Source organism: Dendrobates tinctorius, unplaced genomic scaffold (genome assembly GCF_039654945.1).
Source record: "Dendrobates tinctorius isolate UK_male_01 unplaced genomic scaffold, ASM3965494v1 ptg000184l, whole genome shotgun sequence".
Taxonomy (NCBI): Eukaryota; Metazoa; Chordata; class Amphibia; order Anura; family Dendrobatidae; genus Dendrobates; species Dendrobates tinctorius.
In genome coordinates this window covers 19,259,669-19,275,107 of record NW_027361851.1, presented here as the reverse complement: position 1 = coordinate 19,275,107, position 15,439 = coordinate 19,259,669, and the positions used below count along the sequence as shown (strand labels likewise).

Genomic DNA, 15,439 nt, shown 5'->3' with positions numbered 1-15,439 from the left:
AATTGCTGTCTTTTTCTACTCATTCACAAATAGTTAATGAATGTTATTAAATATGTACAGCAAAATGGAAGGCGTTTCAAATAGAAATCATGCTTCAAAAAACAGTCAAATGAAAAATTATAATATATCCCTCCAGGTGTGACACTTGACATTTGCAGAGTGTCAAACCCCCCAGAAAATGTATAGATATGGCCGAAATAGCTCAGTTGGGAGAGCGTTAGACTGAACATCTAAAGGTCCCTGGTCAAATCCCGGGTTTTGGCAAAATGCTTTTTCTTCACCGTTTACAAGTGGTTCAAATCCCACCTCTGACATCAACTTTTAATTTCAAGAAACTTTTTTCTTCATTTATTGATTAGATGAGGTCAAACAAAACTTAGTAATGTGGTTTTGAAAAATTTCCTGAGAGTCTTTGGAGTGAATCTGAATTTGTCCTCTCAAAAAAGAACTCTAGGAACATCAAACAGATTTTTTGTGCATATGTCTGTTGTTCTTTTGGCACTAGAAAAATCCTTTGGACAGTCAATGAGGAGGGACTATTTCACCTCTTTGTGTTCTCTGTCCCTATTAGGGTAGGGAATCAACCTTCTACAGTGCTGTCATGAAATATATCTAGAAACGGATTTGCTGGTAAGTCTACTTTCATAGTTTTCACCTCATACATCAATAGACCATAACGATACTTAATAAACAAAAATGTAACAAGTAGCTAATCATAGTTTAAAAAATGTGAAATGCCCATGTCATTCTGACATGTTTCAGCACATTTTGGGACAAATGGTCTCACTTTTAACATTAACAATCAATATAATATTTTCTCTAAATTTTTGTCTCTTTTTTGCTCCAATTGTTTGCATCTCATAAAAAATAAAACTTGATGTAACATTATGCATGCAAATTGTGTTTTATGTGCGACCATGACCTATTCTAGAAGCACAGGGTCAGAATTATACTGGTGCATGGAGACAAACTGAAAATGTAAAAATTCAATGGCAAAATTGCTGTCTTTTTCTACTCATTCACAAATAGTTAATGAATGTTATTAAATATGTACAGCAAAATGGAAGGCGTTTCAAATAGAAATCATGCTTCAAAAAACAGTCAAATGAAAAATTATAATATATCCCTCCAGGTGTGACACTTGACATTTGCAGAGTGTCAAACCCCCCAGAAAATGTATAGATATGGCCGAAATAGCTCAGTTGGGAGAGCGTTAGACTGAATATCTAAAGGTCCCAGGTTTCGGCAAAATGCTTTTTCTTCACCGTTTACATTTTAAGGAGATATTAAACAAAGCACATGGACTGATCATGATCAAAAGGCCTAAAAATCTTAACTATCTACAGAAAACAAAATGTTAAAAATTTGAGAAACGGTAACTTTTTCCTTTTGAACACATGAATGTTTTTTAGTAATTTTTCCTCTATTTTGTTTTATTTCAGATTGACTTAGCTGTAAGAGGATTAAAAGGTAACCTGATAGCTGAAACAGACAGCACTTATTAGACACTAGCTGAATGATTATAGTCAGCTTGTTTGACTTTGAAACACTGAGGCATTACTGAGACAAATGTCCTTAAAAAATATGCTGTGGACAAAGTCAAAAAGGCAAAAAACACAAGCTCCACACAGGTCCGTCATCTTTAATTTGAAATATAGGAGGTTTCTACTTTAATGGTGAGACAAAGCATCTACATATTTGACATTGCTCCAGTGAGTAGAGCCCACTTAAAAATGTATGGGTTGCTTGTCTCTGCAAGCAAAAGCTGGGCACTAAACTGGCATACTTGCAATGCTGGATGGTTCAGAGTGAAAACACCTATAGGCTGACAATAGTAATTGCAGGTGTTGATTAACTCATTGGGCAAAATAATTTCTAAAATGTGGTCACTTTGGGAGGTTTTCTGCTGTTTTGGTACTCTGCAAATTTCATCTGCAAGGTATTCCTGCAAAATCTGCATTGCAAAACCCAAATAGGGCTCTTCCTTTCAAAGCCCTGCTGTGTGGCCAAACAGTAGTTTCTGAAGAAATGTGGTGCATCACTGCATTTGTGAGAAATATAACATTTCTAATATCCAAACAAAATAAATGGAGGTTTAAAAATTAATGCAGACGAAAAGTACGCATATAAAAAATGTTATTTATTGACTTTTTTGGGGTGGTGTGACAAGTTTTTAATCACAAGGAATGGTAACATTTCTGCTGACTAGCATGGAAGGAGTTAAGTTGCAATTGCATATCCAAGTCAGGATGGCCGAGCGGTCTAAGGCGCTGCGTTCAGGTCGCAGTCTCCCCTGGAGGTGACATCAACATATAATTTCTAGAAACTTTATCTTCATTTATTGATTAGATGAGGTCAAACAAAACTTAGTAATGTGGTTTTGAAAAATTTCCTGAGAGTCTTTGGAGTGAATCTGAATTTGTCCTCTCAAAAAAGAACTCTAGGAACATCAAACAGATTTTTTGTGCATATGTCTGTTGTTCTTTTGGCACTAGAAAAATCCTTTGGACAGTCAATGAGGAGGGACTATTTCACCTCTTTGTGTTCTCTGTCCCTATTAGGGTAGGGAATCAACCTTCTACAGTGCTGTCATGAAATATATCTAGAAACGGATTTGCTGGTAAGTCTACTTTCATAGTTTTCACCTCATACATCAATAGACCATAACGATACTTAATAAACAAAAATTTAACAAGTAGGTAATCATAGTTTAAAAAATGTGAAATGCCCATGTCATTCTGACATGTTTCAGCACATTTTGGGACAAATGGTCTCACTTTTAACATTAACAATCAATATAATATTTTCTCTAAATTTTTGTCTCTTTTTTGCTCCAATTGTTTGCATCTCATAAAAAATAAAACTTGATGTAACATTATGCATGCAAATTGTGTTTTATGTGCGACCATGACCTATTCTAGAAGCACAGGGTCAGAATTATACTGGTGCATGGAGACAAACTGAAAATGTAAAAATTCAATGGCAAAATTGCTGTCTTTTTCTACTCATTCACAAATAGTTAATGAATGTTATTAAATATGTACAGCAAAATGGAAGGCGTTTCAAATAGAAATCATGCTTCAAAAAACAGTCAAATGAAAAATTATAATATATCCCTCCAGGTGTGACACTTGACATTTGCAGAGTGTCAAACCCCCCAGAAAATGTATAGATATGGCCGAAATAGCTCAGTTGGGAGAGCGTTAGACTGAAGATCTAAAGGTCCCTGGTCCAATCCCGGGTTTTGGCAAAATGCTTTTTCTTCACCGTTTACAAGTGGTTCAAATCCCACCTCTGACATCAACTTTTAATTTCAAGAAACTTTTTTCTTCATTTATTGATTAGATGAGGTCAAACAAAACTTAGTAATGTGGTTTTGAAAAATTTCCTGAGAGTCTTTGGAGTGAATCTGAATTTGTCCTCTCAAAAAAGAACTCTAGGAACATCAAACAGATTTTTTGTGCATATGTCTGTTGTTCTTTTGGCACTAGAAAAATCCTTTGGACAGTCAATGAGGAGGGACTATTTCACCTCTTTGTGTTCTCTGTCCCTACTAGGGTAGGGAATCAACCTTCTACAGTGCTGTCATGAAATATATCTAGAAACGGATTTGCTGGTAAGTCTACTTTCATAGTTTTCACCTCATACATCAATAGACCATAACGATACTTAATAAACAAAAACGTAACAAGTAGCTAATCATAGTTTAAAAAATGTGAAATGCCCATGTCATTGTGACATGTTTCAGCACATTTTGGGACAAATGGTCTCACTTTTAACATTAACAATCAATAAAATATTTTCTCTAAATTTTTGTCTCTTTTTTGCTCCAATTGTTTGCATCTCATAAAAAATAAAACTTGATGTAACATTATGCATGCAAATTGTGTTTTATGTGCGACCATGACCTATTCTAGAAGCAGGGGGTCAGAATTATACTGGTGCATGGAGACAAACTGAAAATGTAAAAATTCAATGGCAAAATTGCTGTCTTTTTCTACTCATTCACAAATAGTTAATGAATGTTATTAAATATGTGCAGCAAAATGGAAGGCGTTTCAAATAGAAATCATGCTTCAAAAAACAGTCAAATGAAAAATTATAATATATCCCTCCAGGTGTGACACTTGACATTTGCAGAGTGTCAAACCCACCAGAAAATGTATAGATATGGCCGAAATAGCTCAGTTGGGAGAGCGTTAGACTGAAGATCTAAAGGTCCTTGGTCCAATCCCGGGTTTCGGCAAAATGCTTTTTCTTCACCGTTTACATTTTAAGGAGATATTAAACAAAGCACATGGACTGATCATGATCAAAAGGCCTAAAAATCTTAACTATCTACAGAAAACAAAATGTTAAAAATTTGAGAAACGGTAACTTTTTCCTTTTGAACACATGAATGTTTTTTAGTAATTTTTCCTCTATTTTGTTTTATTTCAGATTGACTTAGCTGTAAGAGAATTAAAAGGTAACCTGATAGCTGAAACAGACAGCACTTATCAGACACTAGCTGAATGATTATAGTCAGCTTGTTTGACTTTGAAACACTGAGGCATTACTGAGACAAATGTCCTTAAAAAAATATGCTGTGGACAAAGTCAAAAAGGCAAAAAACACAAGCTCCACGCAGGACCGTCATCTTTAATTTGAAATATAGGAGGTTTCTACTTTAATGGTGAGACAAAGCATCTACATATTTGACATTGCTCCAGTGAGTAGAGCCCACTTAAAACTGTATGGGTTGCTTGTCTCTGCAAGCAAAAGCTGGGCACTAAACTGGCATACTTGCAATGCTGGATGGTTCAGAGTGAAAACACCTATAGGCTGACAATAGTAATTGCAGGTGTTGATTAACTCATTGTGCAAAATAATTTCTAAAATGTGGTCACTTTGGGAGGTTTTCTGCTGTTTTGGTACTCTGCAAATTTCATCTGCAAGGTATTCCTGCAAAATCTGCATTGCAAAACCCAAATAGGGCTCTTCCTTTCAAAGCCCTGCTGTGTGGCCAAACAGTAGTTTCTGAAGAAATGTGGTGCATCACCGCATTTGTGAGAAATCTAACATTTCTAATATCAAAACAAAATAAATGGAGGTTTAAAAATTAATGCAGACGAAAAGTACGCATATAAAAAATGTTGTTTATTAACTTTTTTAGGGTGGTGTGACAAGTTTTTAATCACAAGAAATGATAACATTTCTGCTGACTACCATGGAAGTAGTTAAGTTCCATTTGCATATTGAAGTCAGGATGGCCGAGCGGTCTAAGGCGCTGCCTTTAAGTCGCAGTCTTCCCTTGAGGTGTGGGCTCAAATCCCACTTCTGACATCAACATTTAATTTCAAGAAACTTTATCTTCATTTATTGATTAGATGAGGTCAAACAAAACTTAGTAATGTGGTTTTGAAAAATTTCCTGAGAGTCTTTGGAGTGAATCTGAATTTGTCCTCTCAAAAAAGAACTCTAGGAACATCAAACAGATTTTTTGTGCATATGTCTGTTGTTCTTTTGGCACTAGAAAAATCCTTTGGACAGTCAATGAGGAGGGACTATTTCACCTCTTTGTGTTCTCTGTCCCTATTAGGGTAGGGAATCAACCTTCTACAGTGCTGTCATGAAATATATCTAGAAACGGATTTGCTGGTAAGTCTACTTTCATAGTTTTCACCTCATACATCAATAGACCATAACGATACTTAATAAACAAAAACGTAACAAGTAGGTAATCATAGTTTAAAAAATGTGAAATGCCCATGTCATTCTGACATGTTTCAGCACATTTTGGGACAAATGGTCTCACTTTTAACATTAAAAATCAATAAAATATTTTCTCTAAATTTTTGTCTCTTTTTTGCTCCAATTGTTTGCATCTCATAAAAAATAAAACTTGATGTAACATTATGCATGCAAATTTTGTTTTATGAGCGACCATGACCTATTCTAGAAGCACAGGGTCAGAATTATACTGGTGCATGGAGACAAACTGAAAATGTAAAAATTCAATGGCAAAATTGCTGTCTTTTTCTACTCATTCACAAATAGTTAATGAATGTTATTAAATATGTACAGCAAAATGGAAGGTGTTTCAAATAGAAATCATGCTTCAAAAAACAGTCAAATGAAAAATTATAATATATCCCTCCAGGTGTGACACTTGACATTTGCAGAGTGTCAAACCCCCCAGAAAATGTATAGTTATGGCCGAAATATCTCAGTTGCGAGAGCGTTAGACTGAAGATCTAAAGGTCCCTGGTCCAATCCCGGGTTTCGGCAAAATGCTTTTTCTTCACCGTTTACAAGTGGTTCAAATCCCACCTCTGACATCAACTTTTAATTTCAAGAAACTTTTTTCTTCATTTATTGATTAGATGAGGTCAAACAAAACTTAGTAATGTGGTTTTGAAAAATTTCCTGAGAGTCTTTGGAGTGAATCTGAATTTGTCCTCTCAAAAAAGAACTCTAGGAACATCAAACAGATTTTTTGTGCATATGTCTGTTGTTCTTTTGGCACTAGAAAAATCCTTTGGACAGTCAATGAGGAGGGACTATTTCACCTCTTTGTGTTCTCTGTCCCTATTAGGGTAGGGAATCAACCTTCTACAGTGCTGTCATGAAATATATCTAGAAACGGATTTGCTGGTAAGTCTACTTTCATAGTTTTCACCTCATACATCAATAGACCATAACGATACTTAATAAACAAAAACGTAACAAGTAGCTAATCATAGTTTAAAAAATGTGAAATGCCCATGTCATTCTGACATGTTTCAGCACATTTTGGGACAAATGGTCTCACTTTTAACATTAACAATCAATAAAATATTTTCTCTAAATTTTTGTCTCTTTTTTGCTCCAATTGTTTGCAGCTCATAAAAAATAAAACTTGATGTAACATTATGCATGCAAATTGTGTTTTATGTGCGACCATGACCTATTCTAGAAGCAGGGGGTCAGAATTATACTGGTGCATGGAGACAAACTGAAAATGTAAAAATTCAATGGCAAAATTGCTGTCTTTTTCTACTCATTCACAAATAGTTAATGAATGTTATTAAATATGTGCAGCAAAATGGAAGGCGTTTCAAATAGAAATCATGCTTCAAAAAACAGTCAAATGAAAAATTATAATATATCCCTCCAGGTGTGACACTTGACATTTGCAGAGTGTCAAACCCACCAGAAAATGTATAGATATGGCCGAAATAGCTCAGTTGGGAGAGCGTTAGACTGAAGATCTAAAGATCCCGGGTTTCTGCAAAATGCTTTTTCTTCACCGTTTACATTTTAAGGAGATATTAAACAAAGCACATGGACTGATCATGATCAAAAGGCCTAAAAATCTTAACTATCTACAGAAAACAAAATGTTAAAAATTTGAGAAACGGTAACTTTTTCCTTTTGAACACATGAATGTTTTTTAGTAATTTTTCCTCTATTTTGTTTTATTTCAGATTGACTTAGCTGTAAGAGGATTAAAAGGTAACCTGATAGCTGAAACAGTCAGCACTTATCAGACACTAGCTGAATGATTATAGTCAGCTTGTTTGACTTTGAAACACTGAGGCATTACTGAGACAAATGTCCTTAAAAAATATGCTGTGGACAAAGTCAAAAAGGCAAAAAACACAAGCTCCACACAGGTCCGTCATCTTTAATTTGAAATATAGGAGGTTTCTACTTTAATGGTGAGACAAAGCATCTACATATTTGACATTGCTCCAGTGAGTAGTGTAACGCTAGGGGTACCTAAGATAGAGAGTGGACCCTCTGGATCGCGGATCCGGAGCCCCAGGGTCGAGCACGCCAGGTGAAGACCGACCCCTATACAGGGATCGTTTGGGGCAGGACCACAGAGGACGGAGGCGCGACAGCCGGAACCAAATGGGACGGCTCCACGGACAGAAGGAGAGGGAAGGTAATGGTACGTGGGAGGACCTAGACGGGCAGAAGGAGGAGGACGGCACCGGAGATGGGAGACAGTGCACAGGCAGGCTGGGAGGGAAGGACGCAGGAGACAGAGAGCGACAGGGAGTGTCAGGCGGAACGCGGAAAGCTACAGTAGAACTGTAGAGGCCAGAGAGTGCAGGAAAACTACACGATCGTCAGGCGTCCTCCTAACTGCGAGGACGCCTGAAGTACAGCAGCCCCCGGATGCTCGTCACCCAAACCCGCCCCTCGGCGCCGCCCATCGCAGGGGAGACCAGGCCCGCCCCTCAGCGCCGCCCATCATGGGAGAGAGAGGAAAGACGGCGGCGAGCGCGAACCAGGGGGCGGGAAGGAGGAGCCGAGGAGAAGAGGAACTGACGGCGGGCACGTGACCGAGCGGGAGCGCGCAGGTGAGGGGATGCCGCAGCGGCCGCCGCAGCGAAAGGGGCATCGGCGGGCTTAACCACCGATGTCACAGTACCTCCCCCCTTACGGCTTCCCTTAGCGAGATTGGCCAAAAACTTTTTTAGAATGCGAGGGGCGTTGATATTCTCCCGGGGCTCCCAGGACCTCTCCTCGGGACCAAAACCCACCCAATCGATAAGAAAAAGGGTCTTACCCCGGGCTTTTTTCATAGCCAAGATGTCCTTGACCTCGAAGACGTTATCAGAGATGGCAGGAGGAGGAATGATGGAAACCGGTTGGAACCGGTTCAGGACTACGGGTTTCAGGAGCGAGACATGGAAGGCGTTGGGCACCCGGAGCGAAGCAGGCAACCTTAGTTTGTAAGCCACGGCATTAATACGTCCAATCACCTCAAACGGTCCAATGTACCGAGGACTCAGCTTGTAAGAGGGAACTCTCAGACGGATATGTCGAGTTGAAAGCCAGACCTTGTCACCAGGATGGTACGGGGGTACGTCCTTCCGTCTCTTGTCTGCATGCTTCTTGATTCGGTCGTTGGCACTTTTGAGCGCATCCCGGGTCTCTCTCCAAATCTGCGAGAATTTTTTAGCAAGAGAATCAGCTGCGGGTACCTCGGTAGAGGTAGAAAAAGGCAATGGAATATTTGGGTTCTGACCGGTTACCACAAAAAAAGGTGACCTGGTGGTAGATTCACTGGGATGATTATTGTGTGAGAATTCAGCCCAAGGTAAGAGCGCCACCCAGTCGTCTTGATGAGCGTTGGTAAAGTGACGTAGGAAGGTGGTTAACCCCTGATTAATTCGTTCCACTTGCCCGTTGGTCTGAGGATGATATGCGGAGGAAAAGTCGAGAGATGTACCCATAAGCCGGCAAAGTGCCCTCCAGAAGCGGGAGGTGAACTGGACCCCCCGATCCGACAGAATCCGCTGAGGAAGACCATGCAGCCTGAAGACCTGGTGGATGAAGATCTCAGCCAACTTTGGGGCGGACGGTAGTCCCGATAAGGGAATAAAATGGGCCATCTTAGAAAAGCGATCTGCCACGACTAAGATGGTGGTACATCCGGCCGAGCGGGGCAAATCGGTCACAAAGTCCATGGCGATCTGTTGCCAGGGGGCTTCAGGAACTGGCAACGGATGAAGAAGACCGGCGGGCAAGGTCCTAGCCACCTTGTTCTGGGCACAGATTGTGCAAGAGGCCACGTAGTCCATCACATCCTGGCGAAGCGTGGGCCACCAATAATACCGGGAAAGCAGTAAGAGAGTCTTCTTGGTCCCCACGTGTCCAGCAATTTTGGAGGAATGTCCCCAGCACAACACCTCTATACGTTTGCCTGGAGGGACGAAGGTCTTACCGGGCGGAGGGGTAGCAAAATTCACAGGAGCCACGGTGATCATCCTGGAAGGCTCGATGATACAGGATGGGATTTCGTCCCTCTCTGAAGACTGCAACGACCTGGAAAGGGCATCGGCCTTGATGTTCCTATTACCCGGTCGGAAGTGAAGTTGGAAGTCAAAGCGGGAAAAAAACAAGGCCCACCTGGCTTGTCGGGCATTGAGCCTTTGGGCGGATTGCAGATAGGCCAGGTTTTTGTGGTCTGTGAGGATGGTAAAGGGATGTACAGCTCCCTCGAGTAAATACCGCCATTCAGTTAAGGCCATCTTAATGGCCAGTAATTCACGGTCTCCAATGGAGTAGTTGCACTCCGCCGGTGAAAAGATTTTAGAGAAAAAACCGCATGGAACCAGCCGTCCGGACGAAGCCTGCTGGGACAAGACCGCCCCAGCTCCAGTGGAGGAGGCATCCACTTCCAGGACAAAGGGTCTGCTGGCCACAGGCCGATGCAAAATGGGTGCTGAGGCAAAAGAACGTTTCAGAGTTTGGAAAGCTTCCTCCGCTTCAGGGGACCAGCTGTTGGTCTTCGTTCCTTTACGGGTCAGGTTCGTGATGGGTTTGGTAACCGTGGAAAAGTGAGGCACAAACTGGCGGTAATAGTTTGCGAACCCAAGAAACCGCTGGATGGCCTTAATCCCCACAGGACGAGGCCACTTGAGAACCGCATCGAGTTTTTCGGGATCCATGCTTAGACCGGAGTCGGAAACGACATATCCCAAGAAGGGTAGTGACGACTGCTCAAAAAGGCATTTCTCGATCTTGGCGTAGAGTTGGTTCTCTCGGAGACGATGCAAGACCAAGCGTACACTCCTGCGATGAGAAGGCAGATCGGGGGAGAAAACGAGGATGTCGTCCAGGTAGATGACAACACAAGAATAGAGTAGATCCCGGAATACCTCATTGATAAATTCTTGGAACACAGCGGGGGCATTGCAAAGGCCAAATGGCATGACTAGATATTCATAATGCCCGTCACGAGTATTGAAGGCCGTTTTCCACTCGTCCCCAGCACGGATACGGACCAAATTGTAGGCTCCCCGCAGGTCTAACTTCGTGAAGATCCGGGCTCCTCTCAACCGGTCAAAAAGCTCCGGAATCAGCGGAAGAGGGTAACGATTCTTGATGGTGATTTTGTTCAGGCCCCGGTAATCAATGCAAGGCCGCAGTGATCCATCTTTCTTCCGGACGAAGAAAAAACCTGCGCCTGCAGGAGAGGAAGACTTTCGGATAAACCCCTTGGAGAGGTTTTCGTGGATGTATTCCGTCATGGCAGTGGTCTCGGCTGGAGAGAGAGGGTATGTTCTACCTCTGGGAGGAATCGCTCCAGGCATCAGGTCGATGGGGCAGTCATAAGACCGGTGCGGTGGCAGGGAATCCGCCTCTCTTTTGCAGAAAACATCAGCATAAGCGTGATATGGCACAGGAAGACCAGGGAGGTCTGTAGGCTTGCGCTGAGGCTGGGGACGAACCAGGTTACGTAAACAGCTTGCATGGCAGGCGTGCCCCCAGCGCAGGATCTCTCCGGAGCGCCAATCGATAACAGGCTCATGCCGCCTGAGCCAAGGTAGCCCCAAAAGAATGGCGTGGGACAACTGAGGCAAGACATAAAAGGCAATCCTTTCAGAGTGGAGGGCGCCAACTTGCAGGTTTACTTCAGTGGTTACCGAGGTGACGAGCCCAGGAAGAGGTTTGCCGTCAACGGAGGTGATTGCTCGAGGATTACTTAGGACGACCACGGGAATCTGGAGCCTGTCCACCTCCTCCTGGTGGATGAAGTTGCCTGCCGCACCCGAGTCCACATACGCCTCCACAGAGCTACGCCCCCGTCCTGAAATAAGCAGAGCTGAAACAGTAAGTGGTAGAGAGGGGGTAGAATCACCTAGGGGGCCCTCTCCTACCTGGCCTAGGCGGATGCGTTTCCCGGTCTCTCAGGACAAGTGCGTATGAAGTGGTTGGCCCCTCCACAATAGAGACAGAGTCCCTTGGACATTCTCTCCCTACGCCGTTGTTCAGACAACTTGATACGATCAACTTGCATGGGCTCAGGAGCGGTGTTACTAGGAGGGGCAACGGTGCGCGGAATAGGAGCTTGGTATAACCTAAAGGACCTCTTCTCCCTAGCCGACTCTCGGGCGCGCTCCTGAAAACGCAGATCAATACGAGTAGCCAAGGAGATGAGATCCTCCAGGGTGGTAGGGAGGTCACGCCCTGCCAACTCGTCTTTGATTTTACCAGAAAGTCCTCTCCAAAACGCACCAACCAGGGCTTCATTATTCCACCCCAGCTCCGAGGACAAGGTCCGAAAACGGATGGCGTATTGCCCTACCGTAAGGGACCCCTGGCAGAGGTTAAAAAGGGCCTCAGTGGAGGAAGCAAGGCGTCCAGGTTCATCGAAAACCTTGCGAAATGTCTCCAAAAAACACTGGATGTTGGTCACCACCGGGTCATCCCTCTCCCATAATGGATTCACCCAAGCCAACGCCTCCCCCTCAAGGTGGGAGATTATAAAGGCCACTTTAGCACGGTCCGTAGGATACTGTTGGGGCGAAAGATCAAAGTGCAACCTGCACTGATTTAAAAATCCCCTACACAATTTTGGGTCCCCACAGTACCTGGGTGGTTTACCGAGACGGGGAGGGGGAGTAGAGACGGTGTCCCGGGCTAGGGTGGAAGCGGCCGTAGAGGACTGCAAAGAAAGCAGCCTATCATCCACGGAGGCCATATACCCCAAAATGTGAGACTGAGCATCGTGCTGTTGTGCGAGCTCCTGCTGGAGACTGACTAATAGGGGTGCGTGTGCTGGGTCTGCGGTCTGAAGAGCGGAGAGCCGGGTGTCCATGGACTTCATGAATGACATGATACGGTTCTGATTTTCTCTAAGGAAGAGCAGTTCCTTTTGAGTGGCAGCCGCGGCACCGGCGGGGTCCATGGCCTGACGATACTGTAACGCTAGGGGTACCTAAGATAGAGAGTGGACCCTCTGGATCGCGGATCCGGAGCCCCAGGGTCGAGCACGCCAGGTGAAGACCGACCCCTATACAGGGATCGTTTGGGGCAGGACCACAGAGGACGGAGGCGCGACAGCCGGAACCAAGAGGGACGGCTCCACGGACAGAAGGAGAGGGAAGGCAATGGTACGTGGGAGGACCTAGACGGGCAGAAGGAGGAGGACGGCACCGGAGATGGGAGACAGTGCACAGGCAGGCTGGGAGGGAAGGACGCAGGAGACAGAGAGCGACAGGGAGTGTCAGGCGGAACGCGGAAAGCTACAGTAGAACTGTAGAGGCCAGAGAGTGCAGGAAAACTACACGATCGTCAGGCGTCCTCCTAACTGCGAGGACGCCTGAAGTACAGCAGCCCCCGGATGCTCGTCACCCAAACCCGCCCCTCGGCACCGCCCATCGCAGGGGAGACCAGGCCCGCCCCTCAGCGCCGCCCATCATGGGAGAGAGAGGAAAGACGGCGGCGAGCGCGAACCAGGGGGCGGGAAGGAGGAGCCGAGGAGAAGAGGAACTGACGGCGGGCACGTGACCGAGCGGGAGCGCGCAGGTGAGGGGATGCCGCAGCGGCCGCCGCAGCGAAAGGGGCATCGGCGGGCTTAACCGCCGATGTCACAAGTAGAGCCCACTTAAAAATGTATGGGTTGCTTGTCTCTGCAAGCAAAAGCTGGGCACTAAACTGGCATACTTGCAATGCTGGATGGTTCAGAGTGAAAACACCTATAGGCTGACAATAGTAATTGCAGGTGTTGATTAACTCATTGTGCAAAATAATTTCTAAAATGTGGTCACTTTGGGAGGTTTTCTGCTGTTTTGGTACTCTGCAAATTTCATCTGCAAGGTATTCCTGCAAAATCTGCATTGCAAAACCCAAATAGGGCTCTTCCTTTCAAAGCCCTTCTGTGTGGCCAAACAGTAGTTTCTTAAGAAATGTGGTGCATCACCGCATTTGTGAGAAATCTAACATTTCTAATATCCAAACAAAATAAATGGAGGTTTAAAAATTAATGCAGACGAAAAGTACGCATATAAAAAATGTTATTTGTTGACTTTTTTGGGGTGGTGTGACAAGTTTTTAATCACAAGGAATGGTAACATTTCTGCTGACTAGCATGGAAGGAGTTAAGTTCCAATTGCATGTCGAAGTCAGGATGGCGGAGCAGTCTAAGGCGCTGCGTACAGGTCGCAGTCTCCCCTGGAGACGTGGGTTCAAATCCCACTTCTGACATCAATATTTAATTTCAACAAACTTTATCTTCATTTATTGATTAGATGAGGTCAAACAAAACTTAGTAATGTGGTTTTGAAAAATTTCCTGAGAGTCTTTGGAGTGAATCTGAATTTGTCCTCTCAAAAAAGAACTCTAGGAACATCAAACAGATTTTTTGTGCATATGTCTGTTGTTCTTTTGGCACTAGAAAAATCCTTTGGACAGTCAATGAGGACTATTTCACCTCTTTGTGTTCTCTGTCCCTATTAGGGTAGGGAATCAACCTTCTACAGTGCTGTCATGAAATATATCTAGAAACGGATTTGCTGGTAAGTCTACTTTCATAGTTTTCACCTCATACATCAATAGACCATAACGATACTTAATAAACAAAAACGTAACAAGTAGGTAATCATAGTTTAAAAAATGTGAAATGCCCATGTCATTCTGACATGTTTCAGCACATTTTGGGACAAATGGTCTCACTTTTAACATTAAAAATCAATAAAATATTTTCTCTAAATTTTTGTCTCTTTTTTGCTCCAATTGTTTGCATCTCATAAAAAATAAAACTTGATGTAACATTATGCATGCAAATTTTGTTTTATGAGCGACCATGACCTATTCTAGAAGCACAGGGTCAGAATTATACTGGTGCATGGAGACAAACTGAAAATGTAAAAATTCAATGGCAAAATTGCTGTCTTTTTCTACTCATTCACAAATAGTTAATGAATGTTATTAAATATGTACAGCAAAATGGAAGGTGTTTCAAATAGAAATCATGCTTCAAAAACCAGTCAAATGAAAAATTATAATATATCCCTCCAGGTGTGACACTTGACATTTGCAGAGTGTCAAACCCACCAGAAAATGTATAGATATGGCCGAAATATCTCAGTTGGGAGAGCGTTAGACTGAAGATCTAAAGGTCCCTGGTCCAATCCCGGGTTTCGGCAAAATGCTTTTTCTTCACCGTTTACAAGTGGTTCAAATCCCACCTCTGACATCAACTTTTAATTTCAAGAAACTTTTTTCTTCATTTATTGATTAGATGAGGTCAAACAAAACTTAGTAATGTGGTTTTGAAAAATTTCCTGAGAGTCTTTGGAGTGAATCTGAATTTGTCCTCTCAAAAAAGAACTCTAGGAACATCAAACAGATTTTTTGTGCATATGTCTGTTGTTCTTTTGGCACTAGAAAAATCCTTTGGACAGTCAATGAGGAGGGACTATTTCACCTCTTTGTGTTCTCTGTCCCTATTAGGGTAGGGAATCAACCTTCTACAGTGCTGTCATGAAATATATCTAGAAACGGATTTGCTGGTAAGTCTACTTTCATAGTTTTCACCTCATACATCAATAGACCATAACGATACTTAATAAACAAAAACGTAACAAGTAGCTAATCATAGTTTAAAAAATGTGAAATGCCCATGTCATTCTGACATGTTTCAGCACATTTTGGGACAAATCGTCTCACTTTT

The 15,439-nt window shown here is 42.9% G+C and overlaps 2 non-coding genes across 2 annotated transcripts; both read left to right on the top strand.

Moving 5' to 3' along the window:
- The first annotated feature begins 3,177 nt into the window (after positions 1-3,177).
- Positions 3,178-3,250, top strand: TRNAF-GAA (transfer RNA phenylalanine (anticodon GAA)). The gene has a single exon. It is a non-coding gene; the product is annotated as a tRNA-Phe (tRNA).
- Positions 3,251-4,173: 923 nt separating this feature from the next.
- On the top strand, positions 4,174-4,246 carry TRNAF-GAA (transfer RNA phenylalanine (anticodon GAA)). Its single transcript has one exon. It is a non-coding gene; the product is annotated as a tRNA-Phe (tRNA).
- Positions 4,247-15,439: the final 11,193 nt, after the last annotated feature.